The following is a 23,128-nucleotide window of genomic DNA, read 5'->3' on the forward strand; positions in this document are numbered from 1 at the left end:
CCAGTTGGTGGAGCTGTGCTTTGCTCCAGGGTAGCAGGGTCACTGCACGGAGATGGTCGCAGGGCCCTTTAAGTGGGATGGTGATGGCCTGAGGGCGGCAGCGGGCAGACGGTCAGCTTGGTGGGGAAACTCACACTTTCACTGGTATTCTGATGGCTGCTGTCGGGATCGCTCGTCCACTCATCCCTTTGCCGGACCTGATGTGGGTCGGAGACAGCCAGTCTCTGTGCCTCTCTCCTTAAAGGCAGGGGGCCGCTTTGCGACGTTGAGCTCGACCCTTCCTGCAGTCATGGGCGATGTCTCATTTCCTCCTCATGAGGGGGGAACAGGCACCAAGCAGCAGGCATGCAGAGTTAGCTATCCCACCCTGGTCGCCAATGTGGTATCGGGTCTTAGGCCCGCATGACGTGAAGTAAAGGACACAGACACTGGGGCGTGGTACGGTAACTGGCCTGGAGCACGTGCACTCCGGTCCCTTTTATTAACAGGGCCACCTGACTTGTGACACCTGTGGTGGGTGGGTGTAAAGTGTCTGACACAGGGGCGTAACAAACGCCCGCAGGCCCCGCAGTGTGGGCCCCCCCCCCCCCCAGGCTTCAGTAAATGAAGGGGGCCCGGCCCCCCTCAGCTCTTCGGTGAAGCTGTGAGAGAGGCTTGTGCTGAAGCAAGCCTCTCTCCATCTGAAGCAGGTGCAGGCTGTCTGCAGCCTGCTCTGAGCCCCTCCCTCTGACTGAAGAGAAACAATGTTTCAACCTACATTGTTTCTTCCGTCAGAGCCGAAGGCAGGAACAAGGGTGGGAGTGGGGGCCCCAGAGACAGCATTCCGCACAGGGCTCAGCTCCTCTGAGAAGTATCAGCTACTCCGACTTCCCACAAGTGCCAGCCACTCACTCTGCCACCAGTGCCAGCCTCACACTCTGCCACCAGTGCCAGCCTCTCACTCTGCCACCAGTGCCTGCCGCTCACTCTGCCACCAGTGCCTGCTGCTCACTCTGCCACCAGTGCCAGCCTCTCACTCTGCCACCAGTGCCAGCATCTCACACTGCCACCAGTGCCTGCCGCTCACTCTGCCACCAGTGCCTGCCGTTCACTCTGCTACCAGTGCCAGCCTCTCACTCCGCCACCAGTGCCTGCCGCTCACTCTGCCACCAGTGCCTGCCGCTCACTCTGCCACCAGTGCCAGCCTCTCACACTGCCACCAGTGCCAGCCTCTCACACTGCCACCAGTGCCTGCCACTCACTCTGTCACCAGTGCCAGCCTCTCACTCTGCCACCAGTGCCAGCCTCTCACACTGCCACTTGTTCCTGCCGCTCACTCTGCCACCATTGCCTGCCACTCACTCTGCCACCAGTGCCAGCCTCTCACTCTGCCACCAGTGCCAGCCTCTCATACTGCCACCAGTGTCAGCCCCTCCCACTTCCCACCAGTGCCAGCCACTCAGTCTGCACCAGTGCCAGCCTCTCACACTCCCACCAGTACCAGCCTCTCACTCTGCCACCAGTGCCAGTCTCTCACACTGCCACCAGTGCCTGCCGCTCAGTCTGTCACCAGTGCCAGCCTCTCACACTGCCACCAGTGCCTGCCGCTCAGTCTGCCACCAGTGCCAGCTGCTCACTCTGCACCAGTGCCAGCCTCTCACTCTGCCACCAGTGCCAGCCTCTCACACTGCCACCAGTGCCAGCTGCTCACTCTGCACCAGTGCCAGCCTCTCACACTCCCACCAGTGCCTGCCGCTCACTCTGCCACCAGTGCCTGCCTCTCTCTCTGCCACCAGTGCCAGACTCTCACTCTTCCACCAGTGCCTGCCGCTCACTCTGCCAACAGTGCCTGCCACTCACTCTGCCACCATGGCCAGCCTCTCACTCTGCCACCTGTGCCAGCCTCTCATACTGCCACCAGTGCCTGCCTTTCACTCTGCCATCATTGCCAGCTGCTCACTCTGCCACCAGTGCCGGCCTCTCACTCGGCCACCAGTGCCAGCCTCTCACTCTGCCACCAGTGCCAGCATCTCATACTGCCATCAGTGTCATCCCCTCCCACTTGTGCCAGCTGCTCATTCTGCACTAGTGCCAGCCTCTCACACTCTCACCAGTACCAGTCTCTCACTCTGCCACCAGTCCCTGCCTCTCACACTGCCACCAGTGCCTGCCACTCAGTCTGCCACCAGTGCCAGCTGCTCACACTGCCCAACCATGTTTGCTACACTCCTGCCCAGTGCCAGTTCCTGTACAGTGATGCCACCTATATCACACTGTGCAATAATGCCCAGCAGTGCCAGCTCTGTGCACTGCCCTCCTGTGTACGTCAGTACCCCTCAGGTAGTTGATGGAAAGGTTTAGACTCCTTGGCCAGCACTAATATTTGTTCACTGCCTTGCAGCTTATCTTTTTTAGCCTACATTTTCACATGAAATCCCCTTAACTCCCTGCCCAGAATGCATTTGAAAAGGTACAGTCAAACGCTATAACTTAAGATGCCTACTTCATTCCATAAACTTCTCACTTCACAAAAGCCAAAGCAATTATCTCCATTAAGTAGGGTTCGGTGAAGCAGTTGAAGCAATTAAGACAATTAGATATGCAGCTGTGAAATTCATTGGGGCCTCTTCGCAAAGGTAAGTTTACACATGTACATTTACTCAGGGCACAAGTCCTAAAAAAAGAAGTGGGGGGTGCTGTCGTCACGACAGGAAGTGACGTCACGAAAGGTGGCTTGCACCATCAGACTCATTGCCTCCCCTCGCACACCCCTTAGATGCGATTGCATCAGAGAAGCCAGCGCATGAGCAGCGTTCTGAATGAGCTCCGATCTCGCCTCAGAGAGGACAAAGAGTGAATGTGTGGCTCCATTTGCTCCAGTTATCGAGATCCCGGTAAAATAAGTGGGGGGACGTCGTCCACATGCGTGGTACACCGACTCGAGCCCTGCATTTACTCCTGTAAACCCCTGCACCTAGGTGTAAATCCAAACCTTTTTGCCGTTCAGCATTTCCTACTGTAGATTTACACCTAAGTGTAAACTTACATGTTTCCACCCACTAGTGGACTTTCCTTCAATAGGATTTATGAGTCTAAAACAACTACTAGTAACTTTTCACTCATAGGTAGTGATTTCCACTACTGTAGTGGAGATCTTGCTATGAGGAAGTATAGGGAAATTATTAAAGCTTATTTTTAATTTAAAAAAATGGAAATATTGAAATATAAAATATAAATGTAAATTCATTTAGGATATTTATAATAAATCTAGATGTAATAAAATAAAATGTTGCAGCTGGGGAGACAGTGGAGAGAGAGTGGAGAGAGACAGTGGAGATAGAGTGGAGAGAGTGGAGAGAGAGAGAGTAGAGAGAGAGTGGAGAGAGAGACAGTGGAGAGAGAGTAGAGAGAGTGGAGGGAGACAGTGGAGGGAGAGTGGAGGGAGACAGTGGAGAGAGTGGAGAGAGAGAGAGAGGAGAGAGCGGAGAGAGAGAGACAGTGGAGAGAGTGGAGAGAGAGAGTGGAGAGAGAGAGTGGAGAGAGAGAGTAGAGAGAGAGAGAGTGGAGAGAGAGAGAGTGAAGAGAGAGTGGAGAGAGAGTGGAGAGAGAGAGACAGAGTGGAGGGAGAGAGAGTGGAGAGAGAGACAGTAGAGAGAGAGTAGAGAGAGAGAGAGTGGAGATAGACAGTGGAGAGAGAGAGAGTGGAGAGAGTGGAGGGAGACAGTGGAGTAAGAGTGGAGAGAGAGTGGAGAGAGAGAGAGAATGGAGAGAGAGTAGAGAGCGAGAGAGACTGATTGATGTAGAGAGAGAATGACTGACTGAGAGAGACTGACTGACTGGGAGAGAGAGAGAGACTGACTGGGAGGGAGAGAGACTGACTGACAGAGAGAGAGACTAAGAGAGAGAGAGCTAGAGACTGAGAGACTGACTGGCTGAGAGAGAGACTGACAGAGAGAGAGACTGACAGAGAGAGAGACTGACTGAGAGAGAGGCTGACTGACAGAGACTGACAGAGAGAGAGAGAGAGACTGAGAGACTGACAGACAAAGAGAGAGACTGACAGAGAGAGAGACTGACAGAGAGAGATTGGCTCACAGAGAGAGACTGACTGACAGAGAGAGACACTGACTGACAGCGAGAGAGACTGACTGACAGAGAGAGAGACTGACAGAGAGAGTCACTGACTGAGAGAGAGAGACTGACTGAGAGAGAGAGAGAATGACTGACAGAGAGAGACTGACAGAGAGAGAGACTCACAGAGAGAGACTGGCTCACAGAGAGAGACTGACTGACAGAGAGAGACACTGACTGACAGAGAGAGAGACTGACTGACAGAGAGAGAGACTGACTGAGAGAGTCACTGACTGAGAGAGAGATACTGACTGAGAGAGAGTGAGAATGACTGACAGAGAGAGACTGACAGAGGGAGAGAGAGACTGTTTAGAAGACTAACTGACAGAGAGAAAGAGAGTGAGAGAGACTGAAAGAGAGACTGACAGAGAGAGAAACTGACAGAGAGAGGGACTGACAGAGAGAGGGACTGACAGAGAGGGGGACTAAGATGAGACTGAATGACTAAGAGAGAGACTGATTGAGAGAGAGACTGACTGAGAGAGAGACTGACTGAGAGAGAGACTGACAGAGAGAGAGACTGACAAAGAGAGAGGCTGGGACTCTGACAGAGAGAGAGACTGACTGGCAGAGAGAGCGACTGACTGACAGAGAGAGACTTACTGATTGACAGGGACTCTGACAGAGAGAGAGAGACTGACTGGGAGAGAGAGACTGGCTGACTGAGAGAGACTGACAGAAAGAGAGAGATAGAGAGACTGACAGAGAGAGAGAGAGACTGACAGAGAGAGAGACTGACAGAGAGATTGACCGAAAGAGGGACTTACTGAGAGAGACTGACAGAGAGAGAGAGAGAGACCGACTGACAGACTGACTGACTGAGAGAGACTGACTGACTGAGACAGACTGAATGACAGAGAGAGATAGACTGACAGCGAGAGAGAGAGACTGACTGACTAAGAGAGAGAGACTGACTGACAGACTGACAGAAAGAGAGAGATAGAGAGACTGACAGAGAGAGAGAGACTGACTGACTAGGAGAGAGCGAGAGACTGACTGACGGACAGACTGACAGAAAGAGAGAGATAAAGAGACTGACAGAGAGAGAGAGTGACCGAATGACTGACAGACTGACAGAGAGAGGGAGACTGACTGACAGACAGAAAAGGAGAGAGACTGTGATGGAATTGGGGTCACAGTATGTATGAAGCTATGCAATGCCTCGTAAGATTGCTATTGTCTAATAATAAAAATGTAATATAAAAATGTGCTCTTTGTATTTACATATGCTTTTGAAATACTGCTTTTTCGCATTGTCTAATGTTTTAAAATGGAAATGAGAAGTAGCAGTGGATGCACTTTTGTCAAAACTGAACGATGAGTGGGCCCGGTGTTGTATATCATGACTGGAGTCTTCATCAGGAAACCCACCTAAAAATGGGCAAATTACCCCGGACTACTGATGGCAGGGACCCTGTATGATAGCCTGCGGGCAGACTAAGCCCAACCTTTGACTCCACCATCCAGTGTTACTTATAACGGCTGGATTGGTGACAGTGGCGTAACAATAGCCCCGCATTCCCTGCAGTATGGCGGGTCGCTGGCCTGAGAGCTCTAGACTGGCACGGAGAATGGGAGGGGGGCCCCCTCCATGTAGTTTGCAGGGGGGCCCCCTCAAGTTTCATTACGCCACTGGTCTGACATCACGGACAGACCACTAAACTGTATCCAGCCGGATACTACATTCTCCAACCTTGCCTGCCGGTTTATTTCCACCAGCAGAGCCACGGCCGGTAAACATCTCTGGAACCATGGGCAGCTTCGGTCTCGTTACAGGCTCAGAGGGACGCTGCTCACTTGATTTCTTTTTGCCCCATGTCTCAAACTCATCGAGGCCAGCAGTGTGAGCAGCGTCTGCGTTTCTCAGTTCGGTTGGCTTCTTCCAGGCAGGCAGCGGCACACCTCCAGCTGCACCTCCCTCGGTGTGTTCCCTCAGCTGTTTGGGCAGTTTGGGAGGCATTCCGGGAGACAATGAGAAGAGCTGTCTCTCTCCAAGGGAGCCAGCAACTAAATGATGTCATGAGCTAGCAGGTATGATCTGCATTTTACTCCTGTTATACCACAATGTAATCCTTTCGCTGTGAGAGCCAGAAGTGCTCCGAATCCTGAATTCGGCCTCACATGATTAATCGGTGTTGTATCAGCACATTTAAAGGGGGTCCCTAATATTCAGTTCGAGAGGGAAAGCGGCTTCCGCAGCAGTCTCTCAGCTGCCATTTTGCCCTCAGCTCATCTGGATCACATATTAAATCTCAAATGACATATTAGATTACATCATTGATGACATCACTGATGACATCATCCAGTAAGTATGCTAGTTTTTTAAAAAGTTTACATAGTGGCGGGTAACTACCATATTATTTTTCAACCAACTCCTCCTTTTAGCAAGCTCCATCACCCTCTGCCTTCAACAGCCCTGCTGTGCCATGAGCAGTAGTGGGCTGGTTGCAGGGACAGGCCTCTGACCATGCTGTGTGGCACATCTCGTGAGGGCAGTCAACCCCACCACAGTGCACGGCCTCTGACGAGGGCCAGCAGCTGACAAACCATGGGTGAACACCCCTTTCAGACATCCCAACCACATTTGGTTTGATAATTATAAAAATATATATATTTACTGGGACAACAGTACTCTTGCGGTAATGGTGTGCGAGCTTCACCCCCATGGTACCACAGTACCATGCCAGCTACATTGGCTTGATTCATACTGTGATATCGTGGGTTTTAAGCTTTGGAGTGGCACACACATAAGAACTGCGGGACCTCTTGTGGGGGCCCCGCTGAGTCCTGCTAGAATACCATAATACCGGCAGCAAGAATTTTCTTTTTTTTAATTTGTGTTCCTGGAGGGATCCCTGTGGATCTCCTTCACAAGTATCTGGAGGTCAGATTATCCTTTCCCTGGATTCTTATGCTATGTCTACATTTTGTTTTAAGGGCACGGGCAACTCCATGTACCCAAGTCGTGTAATGGCCAGCGCCATTCTGCCAAGTTGTGCTTGGCAAATTAGGTTAAAGTAACGTTGTAGTCAGGTGAAAGTTTCAGTAACAATGTAATGTTTTAAACTAAAACAAATACACAGAAATTTACTAGGTAAAGTTATAGTTATCTCAAGCAACTACGACTCGTGCTCTAAGTAGATTATAACTTGTGCCCCCACCATGCACAGTTTTCTCATCAATAATTTCATTGCAAATGCTGCAGTGATATCATCAATAATCTCATAGAAGACGTCATGTGTGATATAATATGTGCAGCAATTAGCAATGAAAATCATAGTTACCTTGGGCACTACATAGGGCAGTTCTTTTATTAAGCAACCCAATCTCCCGGGACCAAATATATATATTAATGAGAGGATGATGTGCAAGCTCCCTCCCGAGCCTCAATAGGCCCCTGAGGACCCTATCTCCAGGGCCAAATTCCATTCTTAAAGGGAGGGGCCATATGCCCCCTCGAACCTATTGTGGCCACGGGGACTTCATTCCTCAGAGCCTCTCTAAATTATGGGTTGGTGCACCAGTGCTCACTTGGGCACCTACCAAACAACAATGACGGGACGAGTTGGCACCCCTCTTCCCAAGACTCATTAGGCCACAGGGATGGGGATTCAATCATCCCTCGTTTTTATCAAAGTATAGTTTAGTGCCAATTCTTATGGGTTCCGCTATGTCTGTGTCTTCCAGAGTGCAGGCACCTAACCTCCAGGCGTTCTGGTTATGTGCCTGTAGGGCACCTAATAGGACCAGTATGGGGGAGTCATCCAATAATCCACTAGCCATACATAGCGGGAAACAGCTTTACAAAGGGGCAGAGCCACGCGTGCTGTTTCTTTGCAAGCTGAGCCACTCTTGCCCTAACCACGCATATGTCTTAACCGTGAGTGTTTGTGGGTAGTACAGTGCGGTGTCTAGATGCACGGATGAGTGGGCACAAGAAGAGGAGGGATTGGGAGACAAAGCTACTGTGAGTGGTCTGGTAAGGGGGGGCTTGTTTTGGGGGTAGCTTTTTGTGGTGGGGTAGTTTTTAGGGCTCAAGGGCCAGGGTTGCTTTTAGGACAGGGGGTCGGGTTTTAGGGCTAATGGTGATGGGGGGTAGGGGTCGTTTTAATAATTTAAGGACATGAGGTCTGTTTTTAGGGTGGGGAAGGGACAGTTTTCAGGGCTGTGGGCTGTTTTAGACTCAGGGCAGAGGGCTGTGTTGGGATGTTTTTAGCAAGTGGGGGCGGGTTTTAGGGCTCAGGGCAGGGGGCAGGGATAGTTGTCAGGGGTGAGGGCAGTTTGCAGGCTCAAGGGCAGGTCTTGGTAGTTTTTAGTACAATGGGCTAGGTTTTAGTGCTCAGAGCATGGGGGCTAGGGTTTGATTTTTACCATGCATATACCTTTCTCATTTGCTTGGTAAAGGCATGCTTGGCAAAGGAATGGTCTTGTTAAGATGCATTCATTGTTGGGGCAGGTTGTAGCGTGGTTTAGCCATCCGTGCTTCTGTCATACATTTAAACATTAAGCTTCTTTCACCCAGGTGATCACTGCCATTGGGATAGAATCATAGGGGCACATTTACAGTACTTTGGCACATGGCAGCACTGCAAGCCTTCCAGCTGCCCTGCCCTATGTTAAAAGGAAAGGGCAGGAATGTGCCGTATCTTCAAGATTCTACCAGCGCCAATGCACAAATTGCAGCTGTGCGCCAATGCAGGCACTCTTGCCACATTGTGCAAGGATGTCTGTGTTTTTCGCATGATTGTTTTTGTGCAGGATGGGACAACTTCCTCCACAAAAACAATCAAAGGAGTACATGTTCTTGTTTCATGTGTTCTGCAGAATGCAGCATGCATGGAAAGAGGAAAAGTTCCTGCTTTGGAAAGGCGATCGTTTTGGCACGGCCCCAGATGTACGCTATGTTGTAAATATGGGGCAGTGTCAAAAACCATGGGTGTTGTGTGGGAACACCAACAGCAACACCCATGGAATGTCCCTTCCAAGCAGAGTAAAGCATTGAGTTGTTCCATATGTACTGGTAATGGTAATGAAAAGTCATGCAGGGTGTCTTTGTAAATATGGGCTGGCACAATATGCTTCCGGAGCATCACAAAGTGATGCTTCGATGGCAGAAAAGAGCCACAAGGGCATTGTAAATATCACTCATAGTCTAGTCGCATCAGCGACCCACCATGGGCCCTGGAAAAAAATTAACATTATCTTTTGTGCGAGTGAAGGCTTTGCCAGGCATCGTTAAACACCAGCGCAAGGATCAGGCACACAATTTCCATTGGCAGTCTGGCTTGTGCTGGTCGTGGTGTACTTCTATCTAGCAGGCAATACAGGACCTCATTAAAATCCCCTTCCAGTATATGGCAGCAATGGGTGTGTCTAAAGGAACTGGGCCCAAGCGATCCGGTGTTCTCCTCCCTGTAACTTGGGTTCAAATTCTTTACAAAAAAACGAAAAAAAGAGGCATAACTAAACAATTTGATGGGGGAACAGTTACAGGCATTAGATCTGAGGACTGCCTCAAATTACACTGGGTTTGTGTTACTCTTATATACATTCTTTACACCAAGCCATAAATGCATCCAGCATCCCATATATGGTGAAGAATGTTGGTTGCTACCCTGGAAATGAATGGTCAAACATTATTTTAGGTGGGTCTTGACCTTTCGTGGACATAGTGTGGCCAGTGGGGAATGTTTTCAGATGTACAGCATGGGGAGGACGGGATCACTATGTGTGCTGGGCTCTGATTGGCTATATGTCCCTAACTCATGTGACATCTGACTCTATGGTATTTTTTTGTTTTGTATATCCCCTTGCGACATTTGTGCTTTATTGGGGGCAATCTGCGCTGACCATTGTGATGTGGCTGTGCCTATCTGTGGGAATGATCAAGAGTTTCCTGCCGGCGTGTTATGCACCCTCCCACCTGTGACCCATCAGTGAGTGATACCGGGCCTACGTTGCAGGGTATGCCTGACTATTTACTTGTATGTTGAGTTAGATGTGGATTTAGGGATGGGAAATTCTATTAATAAGGACGATAGTTCATTTTTGTCAACAAACGCATCAATATCCATATTAACAGGCCATACACATTTTTATTCAGGACATCCCTCCTGTGCCACCTGCCTTTTACTGTCATGTAGCAGCCCTCAGGATCTACCCATGTTTTCACCAACTGAAAGGAGGGCCCTTTTGGCTGGGATGTCCATGCCTTTTGCAGCCCTTTATATATCTGGCCTATTTGCCTCGTTGCAGTCACTTGCAGGTGTTACCCTGCAGATGTGTCTCCTTCGGGAGCACCAGGTCTATATATTGCCTACAGAATCACTGTGTGACAACCCCTATTTTGATTTGGCAGCCCATTCATTAATGTTCCATGAGAATATTGTCAATGAGTCGAATGTGGTATCGTTGTAAACACTGTTGTCTGAGTTCCCACTGTGGGCTCCATCAGGTGAAGGACCATGACCGTATCCAGTGTCATGCTTTACCTGTGTGCTCATGTGTTTTTCCGCACCCTACTGTTAACAACTGAATGTAAAAACACCTACTGTACCCTCCACCCCACGTTTCCCTGACATGGGTTTTGAAGTATCTACTTCCCCAACTTGAGAAATGCCTGTTGCCTAGACCTCCCCATTGACAGCACTTGAAGCTCTCCTCTCAGAGAACTGAACAGAGGTGCTCTCTCCCTCTACTTCTTTGGCATTTACTTACATCTATATGTTCCGCATTGTACAGTGCTGCTTAGTCACTTTTGTCAGAGGATCCATCGATTGGTTGCGGAAGGTGTTGGGCGTGTTCTTCTCTGAGGTCATTGTCCAATGAAGGGACGTCTAATGACTTTTCCTGGGGGTAGACTGTTCACATCCTCACGGCTGTGACCTTCTCCAGCACCATCTACGGGCTCTATGTTGAGTTGTCCCCTCCCTCCAATCTCTTGCACTGTGGCTCGAGCCACCTTGGCTGCCTTCCCTCCAGCTTCTCCCATGCCCCTTTTGGGCAATCAAATGGAACAGCTTTTCCATGGAAAAGCACTTTAAGTTTGGCTGGATAGAGCATCATGTATTTAATGTTCAGGGCCCGCAATTTCTGATTCACCTACTTGAATGTCTTTCTTTGTTTTTGTGCTTGTTTTATGCAGTCTGGGAATATGATGATCCACCTGGATTCTCACTTGACCTAACTCAGCCCCCTAACCCTGCAGAGCACCAAGTTTCTAGTCTGGAATAGGCAGGCACAATCATTGGCCTCATGGTGGTGCCCGGTGCCTGTTTCCTTGCCAGGGCTCTGTGTACTCTCTTAATAAGAAAACACTGGGAGAGTTGATCTGATGGGAGCAAGGATCACAGCCAATCCTGCAAAATGGGTTCTCGTCAGGGGTCCTTCACCCCTTACAGGATCCCCAGAAATTGCAGAGTTTTGCGTCTGAAGCATCTTCAACACAGGCCGCCAGCTACCTGGAGAGGCCACTCAGCTTCCGGATCATCTTGTTCAAGCCCTATATCGTGCCCTCCAGTGTCACCAGTTTCATTTCAGGACTTCACCACCCATCCTGTAGTCTTCCTCAGTTCAGTGCCCTCCCTCATTTTCATCTGCAGCACGTAGCAGGAGGACTCAATAGCTCACAATCCCTGGAGGTCGTTCTTTCTTCATGCCTTCGTTGTTGATAGCGCAGGCCTCGTGGCCTCTTACCCCTGCGGTTGCACATTTTCTTGGCAAATCTTTCTAGTTTCCCTTGTTTAAGCTGACATTTATTTTTCTCCATGTTGGCAGGTGTATCTGAATGTCCCTCCACCACTGTAGTGATAGCCTCCTGCCACAATCGGGTGCATTCAACTGTGCTAACCTCTGGGCTGGAAGTGGGAATAGTTCCTCTCTAGCGCCATCTTCAGTACAGGATTCATAAACCTCTTTCAGTTCTTCCATTTGTTTCTGATAATAATTTGGCTGTCATTGTGGTTTGCCTTTGTACAGCTTAAATGAATTCCTACTTGTGTGATGGTAAAAGTGACAGCAGCTCTAGATTTTTAGTAAGCCTATACTGACCCCTGATATTGAGTTGGACTTTACGTTGCCCAGTGAAGACATGTCCTGGCACTTATGAAAGGCTGTTACATGCTTTTGTGAATAGGAGAACATTGATGAAAGCTTAACTTCAGCACTTGTTCACATTTCACAGACTAATACATATGCTTTCAGTTTTTGTAAATCAACCCCACAGTCTTTAAGGAATCCTTTATTACCTATAATCCTAGTTCTTCTTCAGATGAAATTCTAATGAAATCGCGAGCACTGAACAGTCCAGCCTATATGTGCTGACATCCTGGAGCACTATTTCCAAAGTGAGTTTTTGTGCTGAGTCTTTGCTTTACTTTGGAAGGGTAAAGAAGTACATGTAACAAAAAAGGATAGTTGAGCAACCTAATAACAGGCTACATTGCCAATTCACTTAATTTACTTAAAAGCAAAGCATTAAAAAAGGTTACAGTATGATAGTATAAGAAATAAAACTGACATTTTAAAAACATTCTTCACAAAGAGTGAATGGTAGGGAATAATAGAGCAATGTAACTCTAAAGGCTGCAGCAATTTAAGAAAACCAATAGATTCTGTGCCTTTAAAGGCTACCGGGTCCTCCTCAAAGGATATTGGATCACTAAGCTGGTTTTTTGTGAGGCATTTGTCCTCTTAAAATTACTTAAAGAACTTTTAAATGGTGATTCACTCAATGTCCTTTAGGACAGAGAGTATTATACTGTAATTTCTTGACTTGACATATTTATCTTTTTGTGCAAAATGCCATGTTGTTTTGAAAACCGCTTCATTAAGGCCAGACCATTACCAGATCACCGGATCTATTGCCAGATTCCCATTACCCTAGATGATGTTGACACTGCAGCTCTGTAAAGAAGTAACACTCCTTATAAGTTGGGAAAGTATAATTTATTCTTATGAAAGGATCCCATCCAGCAGGTTACTCAAACCAGTGCAGCCAGTCAGCTTCAACTGCAAACTTTCTAATCACAACATTCTATGCAGGCTGCTGGCACTGATGTATCTAACATTCCAATCTAAAAGGTGTAGCATCAAGATGCCACACATCTCCCCTCTTACAACAATACAATATATACACAGCACAACTATTTAAAAAAGTCTTTCAGATGGGCTGGTTCACGAGTGATCCTAGACGACTTGCGAAGACACAGAGAAGCTCCATCATGACGAGATGAATCCAAAGATGAATCAGGATTTAACCCAGACATGCTACCAGTGGAGATACAATCTTTTCTGATAACCACAACTCTGTTAAGATTCCCAATACGATGATCAGCCGTCTTAATTGCATTATGGAAAACCTTGATGACTTGAATAGGTTTCATCAACATAGCAGACATCATCTTATTTTTATTACATGGATTCTTTATGAGAACCCAATCTCCCACCTTAACACAAGTTTTCTTAACACTCTTCCTCGCATCAAAAAGTCTTTTCCTATTTTGTATTCTTTGAGCTTCACGTGATTTCCAGTCAACATGATCATTAGCAGAATCTAACCTGGGTTGTAAACCATTAACCCAGGCTGGTGTTACCAATGTGTTGGCTCTTCTAGATCTAAAAAGCTCAAAAGGAGACTTATTGGTTGTGGCATGCGGAGATAACCTATACACCTTAACCTTTTTAAAGATGTCACACCTCCAGTCAGTACCTGAAGATTTAGCAGAACTAACCTTGTACCCCTCATTAACTAACCATCATGCTCTGCTAACTGATCTTTGACATGCCAGAACTTCTCTAACATTTCATCTCCTTTAACTCTACACCTCCAACCTGCATTGATTCGTTTTAAAACCTCAACAAGAACTGCATCATCCTCTAAAGCTTTGTTCCATTTCTCCCTGTCAATAATACTATCTTGTATGGAACACACCAACTCATCGTCTTCATCTAAATCATCATTCACATTAGACTCTCCAAGCGGAACAAGGCGAGACAACGCATCAGCAACCTTATTTTGTACGCCAGGAAGATACTTAACTTTAAAATCATAATCCTGCAATCCAACAACCCACTTAGTGATTCTACTAGATATGGCATCTATTCCTTTCTTCACAATAATTTCACATAAAGGTTTATGGTCCGTTCTTATTTCAAAAGAAGTTCTCCACAACAAATTCTTTAATTTTTTAACAGACCAATACACTGCTAACGCCTCCCTCTCAACAACCGAGTATCTGCATTCTGCACCTCTCAGACTCCTTGACAAAAATAAAATCACCACTTCTACTCCTTCACATTTTTTAATCAAAACAGCACCTAGACCTCTCAAACTGGCATCAGTAATTAAAATCGACTTCTGAGCAGGATCAAAACTGTTGAGTTTAGGAGCACAGCTCAATTTCTCTTTCAATGACAAAAATTCTTGTTTACACTTGTCACTCCAAACAAAGTTAGACCCTTTCTTGAGTAAACACCTCATGTTGACACAAAGAGAAGCAAAACCCCTTATAAACTTGCTATAGTATTCAGCCATTCCCCAAAAACTCATCAATTCCTCCTTGCTGGTTGGCGAAGACATTTTAGAAATGGTGGATACTAAACTCTCTTTCGGCAGATACCTCTCTTCGATATAGTGTGACCTAAGTTTACATTTCTCAATTTTTACTGGGAGACCAGAAACACATAGCGCTTCCAAAACCGTCATGAGTCTCAAATCATGTTCTTCATTATCAGAACCAAAAATCAGGATGTCATCCTGATATATCTTGACACCTTTTATGTCTTTAAGTACATTCTCCAATGCTCGCTGAAAAACTGAAGCAGCAGAAACTAACCCAAAGGGTAGCCTCACAAAACGGAAAGTACCAAAGGGGGTAATGAACGCTGTCAAATCTTTTGACTTTGCATCAAGACTAATCTGGTGGTAGGCAGATCTTAAATCCACAGTGCTAAAAACTTTAGCCCCTTTCAAGAGAATCAACATATCAGAGATCTTAGGCAAAAGATAATGATCACTAACTACATTTTTATGTAATTCTCTCAAATCTACACAGAGGCGTAAAGAACTGTTCAGTCCCCTCAACAACCTCTATGATGCCTTCTCTACTAAGTTTCTCCAACTCCGCCTTCACCTGATCTCTGACAGCAATGGGTACATTGCGCACTTTACAACACACAGGAACAGCGTTATCTCTCAACTTAATATGATGTATATAGTTTCTTAGACACCCTAATTTTTGTGAAAAGACACTAGGGAATTTTCCCTCTAGACCACGACAAAATTCCAGATCATCAACTGTAACAGCTTTGAGATCTTGACCAAAAGGCTCTTTCAAAATGATCGGAGGTGACGAATTCAGGTCTAACATAACTCCAAGATCTCTTTGTGCAAACCAACTTATAATGCTGTCACCTTCTTGAGACACATACAGCCTGATTCATCAAAGTACCGTTTTTCGAGTCTCTAATAGCGATTCATAAGGAATCGCTATTTGAGACTCGCAAAACGGTATTCATGTAGGAATCGCAAAATAAAATGCGATTCCTACACATTCCTTATTTGCGATTAGCAAATTGCTAATCGCAAATAAGGAAAAACTCCCCATTCATTCCTATGGGCCAAAAGGCCCATAGGAATGAATTGGGAGTATTCCTTATTTGCGATTTTATCTTAAATAAGATAGCGATTTTAAGGGTGCCAGGGGTGTCCAAAGGACACCCTGTAGCACCCCTTAAATGCAAATTTTAACAGGTGTGTGTGTGCAACATGCAACTTAGAAAAATGCTTTTAAAAGCATTTTTCTAAGTTTCCGCTATTTACCACGAGGTTTGACCTCACGGTAAATAGCGGGCCGAAATTGCGAATTCGCTATTTAAAAATGGATGATGAATTGCATTTAAGGAATCTCAAATAGAGATTCCTTAAATGTAATTCCTCGCTAAATTGCGAATTCGCAATTACCGATTTTTGCATTTGGGATGATGAATCCCAAATGCAAAAATCGCACTTGCAAATTTCATACTCATTGAGAGAGCTGTCATCAAGTTCCGGAAGATGGTCAAACACGTCTTGTCCTTCGGAACCCAGACAGTGTAATAATAGGGCTGTCTTCCTCTCTGCACTAACGGCCACATGCATCAAAGTCCGGTTTTGCGATTCCTAATTTGCGATTTTTAGGGAATCGCAAATAAGGAATCGCAAAACGGGATGCATGATTGAAAGTGCATAACCTGTTTTTTTAATTAAATTTAGCACAAATGGTTCTCATTAGGGCCTTTCTTCCTCTAGTCCCAGGCCTCTTCGAACCGGCCTATGAATTTTTGCCTGAATCCCACCTCTTTCATGGTGGATCCTTGATATCTGCAGAAGAAATACAGACCACATGACCAGGATCCATTTTACCTCTACTCCGATGCTTCACATGACTCTGTTCATAGATTACCTTCCAATGGAAAGACATGCTGACATATAGAAACCAAGGAATGGTGATTTCCAAACAAGTCCTCAGTGCTGCAATGGATACATCCCTTCGAGAAGCCCTTGTTACTGTAATGGTTTGGATTTACATTGGTCGTCTGCTTGGAGAACGTGGTAAATATATCTGACGGACCCTTTGATGGTTGGGTAAGTTTTGCATTATATAGTGGAGCATTGTCTGTTACCGCTGTAGTGTTGCCATCATTTGACTATTTGTATATGCACCTAGTTTGGTGTTTCTGTAATGCTGCTTTGCGTAACAGGGAGCGTCTAGTAATGTGCCATCTCTACCATGATATGATACATTCCTACTCTTTCCCTGCACTGGCGCACTGAGAGCTGCCTAGCACCATTGCATTAAAGCCAGGATTGTCTTTATGCAGGAAGGGAGACCTTCCTACACAAAAATAATTGTATAAGGCATTTGTAACTACTCTGCTGGGATGGGGTACAATTTTGTAGCCATTCCAGGTTTACCAATGTTAGAAAATCATCAAAATCCATGGGTGAATGCATGGCAAAGCCCATGCTCCACCCATCAAATGCCTTTCCAATGTATAACAACTCAAGGCAGCGATTTGTTCTACTTTTTGCTTTTACTAAGCCAGGCATAGGCACTCCTGGTGGCATAGAGAGGCTTAATAAATCCCACCAAAGGGATTGTGTTGCCTTGTTTCACCTTATGTGATGAAAGGACACAGCAACACCTTTGTAAATCTAGGCCTAGATTTGGAGTTGCCCAGAGCAGCATGAGTGGAGATGGGAAGGATTCTGTTTAAGTCTACTAGCCGCATAGAACATATATCTTGTGATGCTGATACTTGCAAACTTATACACCTCACATGGATATGTGGGTTTCTTTCCATGGTATGCGGAATAACATGCTTGAGGCACTCACAACACGCACTTCAACCATTTTTGGTGCCAATCACATGGGTGTGTTGTTGGGAACAAAGTAACACTCAGACAGATTGAAGTCATATAGCTACAATCGTTGTAAATAGAGATGCAATTTTTTTGGCGATCAAGTAGACATTGTGTAATACACAACAATTCTTGGTAAAACCTATAGAGACATACATCATGCAGAAGAATATACTTAGTCGGAGTGGGTGTGCCCAGCAACTTTAAGGCAATGGGGATCTTCCCCAGCCACGATTTTGCCCCCAAAACCCAGTCATCTATGTAAGTAGACCTAAAGTGAGCAAAACCATGTAAAAAAAAGATTTTCCAACCAATTCTGTCATGAGATCTACATTTTATAGAATCAGACAAGTTATTTGTCGTTTTTAAAGTCATGTGCTCATACTACAGAGCATATTTATCAGCCAGAGTGTTTAGGGAGCACATCTCCTGCTATTGATCTAGTTCTGCATTGCAGCAGTGACTTCTTTGTGCTATTGATATTCATGTCTCGTCCCCTGATTCACAGTAATGGGCCAGTACTTAGGGTTTGCTGAAGACACACAGTTGGTTCAAACCAAATGTAAGAATGTAAAACACCCAGACTGTGTAAAAGTAAACAATATAAAAAATAGAACAATGTAAACTAGGTTTCTCCACTGAGTAGCTAGTAAGCCACTAGTAGCTCTCCAGCTACATATAATCAGTTCTCCTATGTGCAGCCCAGCCTACTAAATTCGAAGGTTTGTTTGACGAAATTAATCTATCTACACCAACATTAAAAAGCATGTATTTGAGATGACAATTTATGTATTTTCAGAACTCATTATCTGATGTTAGGAGTAAAAAATATATTCAAAACTTAAAAGTGACAGATGAATCATATGGTATCAGGTAGACATTTTACTCATAATATTTCCTTGATACAAAGGGCACTTGAGCTATGGCTGCTATGCATTACCCATGCAGAGACACCCCACTTCGACTCAGTAAATGACTTCATTTCCATAGTGGAGAAGTTGCCCACCTAACTATAAATGAATACTAACCAGGTGGTAATTTATCAAGGCATTCGCAGGAACAGCCGCCATGCTGGTTCCTGTCCATGCATTTTATTGGTTGCTACAGGGCTGCTTCGGAAGGACGCAACCCTGTTGCAAACAGTACTCTTTTTTTCCTTTCAGAATGAAAATACTGAAAAGGGATTTTCATTTTAAAAATGAATGGCCCTTCTCACCATGGTAAGCCTCTCCCACGGCATTGGAGCATTATATTTGTTTGAATGTTCAGTATCAACAGGTTTGGTCTGGCGGTAAGGAACAGTAAAAAATGACTTGATGTCTATGCATCTAAATTGGACTGGCAGACATGTAGCCATTTCTTTGATGGCCTTTACTCTCCAGGGATGGCACAGACGGAGGCAGACTTTCACATTGGTGGTATGCATTCTCCATCGCCATTACAACAGAGCAAAATAACCACCAATATTTAGATTGGCCTATATTCCTCTTTTATGACCTCGTCAACAGATGGTAGAGGCTAAAGGAAAAGAAACTGCTCTTCCATGCTTTCTGTATTGTCACATCATATCAGGATAGTCAGTGTGGATGAGGCAGAGGCAAAGATCACTACTATCCAGAGAGTCCAGAGCAGCAGTCAACTAGAGTGAGAGTCTTTGCAGCTGCACAAAAGTCCTTCTTCCTGGCAGAGTTTCTTTATAGGTCCATAAGTGTTTAATTTGGTGGGGTTAGAGCCCTAGAACCTATGCCCAGTTGTGCCCTTGAAGCGGGGGTGACTTCAAAGAGAGGTCTTTTAAGTGCTTATGTGTCCTTTCTTCCAAACCATGGCTCCAGACTCACTACAGGGGTGATCAACCCATTTGTGAAGGGACGGGACACTGGTGTACATGTCAGCTTCTCCCTCCCATCCTGCCCAGGAAGAGCTATCAGAATGTAGATGTGCACTCAGACACACTTAACCTTTCTTTGTGTGTGGCTATCTAAAAGGGAACACACAAAGTCAAGATGTCATCTACCCAGATGTGTATTGGAGACAGGCTGCAAGCACACAGAGCTCAACTTTCTAAAATTGGCATTTTTAAAATAGTAATGGCAAATCCAACTTTTCCAGTAAAGAGGATTTTCCAGTACCATTTCAAAGATATAAAACAAAACATAGCTATTACTTTCTAATCAGGAATTTCAGCTTAAAAGTATAATAAGGAATTACCAATATTAACATATGAGAGGAGTAGGCCTCACAATACTGAAAAAACAAATGTAGGTGTTTTTCACTACCAGGACTACCAGGACATGCAAAAATTAAAAGTACATGTCCAGTCTTTTACTTATACAGCACCCTGCCCTATGTGCTACTCTAGTGAGGGCCCTTTTGGGGTGGTGTATGTGCAAAAAGGGGAAGTTTAAGGCTTGACAAATGTTTTTAAATGCCATGTCAAAATGGCAGTAAAACTGCACACACAGGCTCTGCAGTGGCAGGCCTGATACATATTTAAAGGGCTACATGTGATGGCACAATCAGTGCTGCAGGCTCATCTGTAGCATTTAATTTACAGTCCCCGGGCACAGGTCTTGCACTCTACTTGGGGCTCAAAGATATATTTAATATCTCAATTGTGAATACACCAAATGTAACCATATTTAGAGGCGAAGCACATGCACTTTAGAACTGGTCAGCAGTGCTAAAGTGGTCAGAGTCCCTAGGGGAACAAAAAGATTCACCAAAAAGAAGAGGTAAGCAAGTAGATGTTTTGGGGGAAGACCACCCTATGGCTGACAGGTGTAACATATGCTGTTTAGCCTTCTGTAGAGTTTTTGAACCAGGCCATCTGTGCTTTTTTGGTAAGTGTGTGATCATGTCTCTAGATCTCATTTTCCTTTTGTGGTCAAAATCTTCTGTGCAAATGCCTTTCTGAGTCTTTGATCTGATGTTGGTCCACTGATGGCTTACTGATCAGTCCCCACACCGAGCCACCCCAGGGGTGCAGGCCAAGATTGGTCCTCTCAGCAGTGAAGCAGCCGGGGCTGAACATTTTGGGCGCCTACGTGATCGGTGGACTTGCCCACGCCTAACAGACCTACAGCCATGTCTACACAGCGGACCAAGAAAAACACCGCAAGAAAGGAAAATCTTCTTCAGAAAATGGGTGGGAAGAAGGCAGGGGTCCCAGAACCGATCCTACAGGGTCTCAAATGAGCGAAGGAATGGTGAACCTGGCCGCGGGGCATGCTGCAGATCCGATCAGAAAGGGCATTTTGGAGCAGCTGTTCAGCTCACTCAGAGAGGACTTTGCAAGCCTGTGTCAAGAAGTGGCCTCTGACATCAAACAGCTACGCACAGAGCTCCTCGAAGTGGGCGACAGAGTGGACACTCCGGAGCTCAGCGGGCACCGCAGAGAGGAAGACATCACTGAGCAGGCCCGAGAGCTGATCAATCTCCGTGAGTGAAGTCAAGAGCTGTACTTCAAGCTGGAAGACTTAGAAAACCGTTTGCGGCTCTCCAACAAGCGGACGGTGGCAAGCAGGAGGACTGGGTTTTTCGCTTTTTAAAACACATGGCCCCAGAGTTGAGGGACAAGGAGATCATGTGGATCGCACTCACCGTGCCAAACGACCCGCCACTGGCCCCAGCCAACCACAAGACATCTTTCTTACTTGCCTGTACTTCAGCAGGAAGAAGGAAACTATTATAGCCGCCACATGGGACCGAGCAATAGTGGAATTCCAGGGTCTCCAGGTGGGAGTTTTTCAAGATCTCTCGCCTCTCACCCTTCAGCGTTGTAAAGAGCTACGACCAGCTACAACTTTCCTCTGTGAGCTGGGCATTCGCTACAGGTGGGGGCATCCATTTAGATAGACTGTCCTTTGTCTGGAATAAAGAAACAGATGGAATGCAGAATCTACAAGAGGTGAAGGTCATACTGGGGGATGCCCTGGAAGTAGCCGACTACTAAGATGCGACGGAGGTAGGTCCATAATCGGGGAAGCCATTGAGAGTGGACAGGAGGCGAGGCCCTAGGAGGGGCACCCAAGCGAAACCTTCAAGAGGAAGTGTGTCAAAAGGAACAAGAAGCCCTGTTGCGACAGATGCAAGACCGGGAGGACCCCGGTGAACAGGCTACTGAATGATCTTCAATGTAGTTCTCCGCTGGATGCTTGGCCTGGCATCCTAGTCCTACACACCCACACACACGTCCGATCTGCTCTGTCATGCTGGGGGAAGAATGTGTGGTTCTGCAGGAGGGGGGTGGAGGGATTGGGGGCTGTCCGGTGGTGGGATGTGGGTGAGGGGTGCAAGTACCCTGTTGCTGCTGGTTATGTGCGGCGAGGTGCTTGACAAATGTGCAGATATACACCCCCACTATACACCATGACAAAACTTAAAGTGATTATTATGAGCTTCAACGTCCAGGGCTTTAACTCGCCTGTAAAGCTTCATGCACTTCTTGCCTTGTTGAAGGGTGCTAAATGCGATATATGTCTCTTACAAGAGACCCACCTCATGTGGGCCGACTGGAAGAGGCTTAGGTCCAAATGGTTCGATAGACAATACTTCTCATCGGGGCCGGGAAAGAAGGCGGGGTGGTGATCCTCCTCACCACACACTTTCAGGGGACCATCATTGGGATCCACACAGAGGTTGCTGGCTGCCTCCTGGCCCCATGGGTGTTAATAGGAGAGCGTGTCCACACAATAGCTGCAGTCTATATCCCCAATAACCACCAAGAGGCATTTTTATGGGATGCGGTCAGCCTGCTCCTGGAGTCGCCGGACGAAGACTTAGCAATCGGTCGGGGTTTTAATTTAGTCCTGGATGCATGCTTGGACAGGTCTGTGCTTAGGGTGGGACATTCGAGATCGATCTCTGACACAATGTTCCAAATATTGGGAGAGGCGGGTCTTACTGATGCCTGGCATCGTTGCTTTCCGTTGGCCCAGTATTACACAATTTTCTCGGGAGTGCATCAAACGTATGCTCGCATAGATCTCTTCTGGAAGACGCCTAGAGTCACAGCGTCCACTGAGGATGTATTTATTAGGGTGGCGGCGCTTTCCGACCATTCCCCAATCGTTTAATCGCAGCTCCTCCCTGGAGGCTCTCCTCTGCAGAGTTCATGGTGTTTGAATCACAAACTACTCACTTACAACTCCAATGTTACTGCATTGCGGGGCACAAATAAATCCTACCTGGAGGCGATTGACACAGGCTCTGCCAGAGTAGAAGAGTGCCACGCATACAGCAAGACATGTTTAGGATGTTTTTTTTTTAAATGATCCTAGGATAGAGGTCATGGATCCTATTCCACTTTCCTGGTCTGACCATTTTTCCATCCCTTTTACTCTGGAAATGTCAGTTTCTAACATAGACCCTAACCTTAAGAACAGGGTGGAGTTGAAGAGTAACGTCAGTCCGATTAGTGAGGAGGATCTCTTCAATACTCTCAGCAATTTCTGCTGTCCGCACACTGATGGTAATGCTGTGTATGACGATTTTTCCAATTGGTTGACGGCAGCGCTGGATTCCCTTGCCCCTCTCAAGAAACACTATGTGGCAAGAAAGCGCCTCTCAGCCCCTTGGTTCTCCTGAGACATTGAGAAAGCGTCGACAGGTCTGCCG

This window comes from Lissotriton vulgaris, chromosome 7 (assembly GCF_964263255.1).
Source record: "Lissotriton vulgaris chromosome 7, aLisVul1.2, whole genome shotgun sequence".
Lineage (NCBI taxonomy): Eukaryota > Metazoa > Chordata > Amphibia > Caudata > Salamandridae > Lissotriton > Lissotriton vulgaris.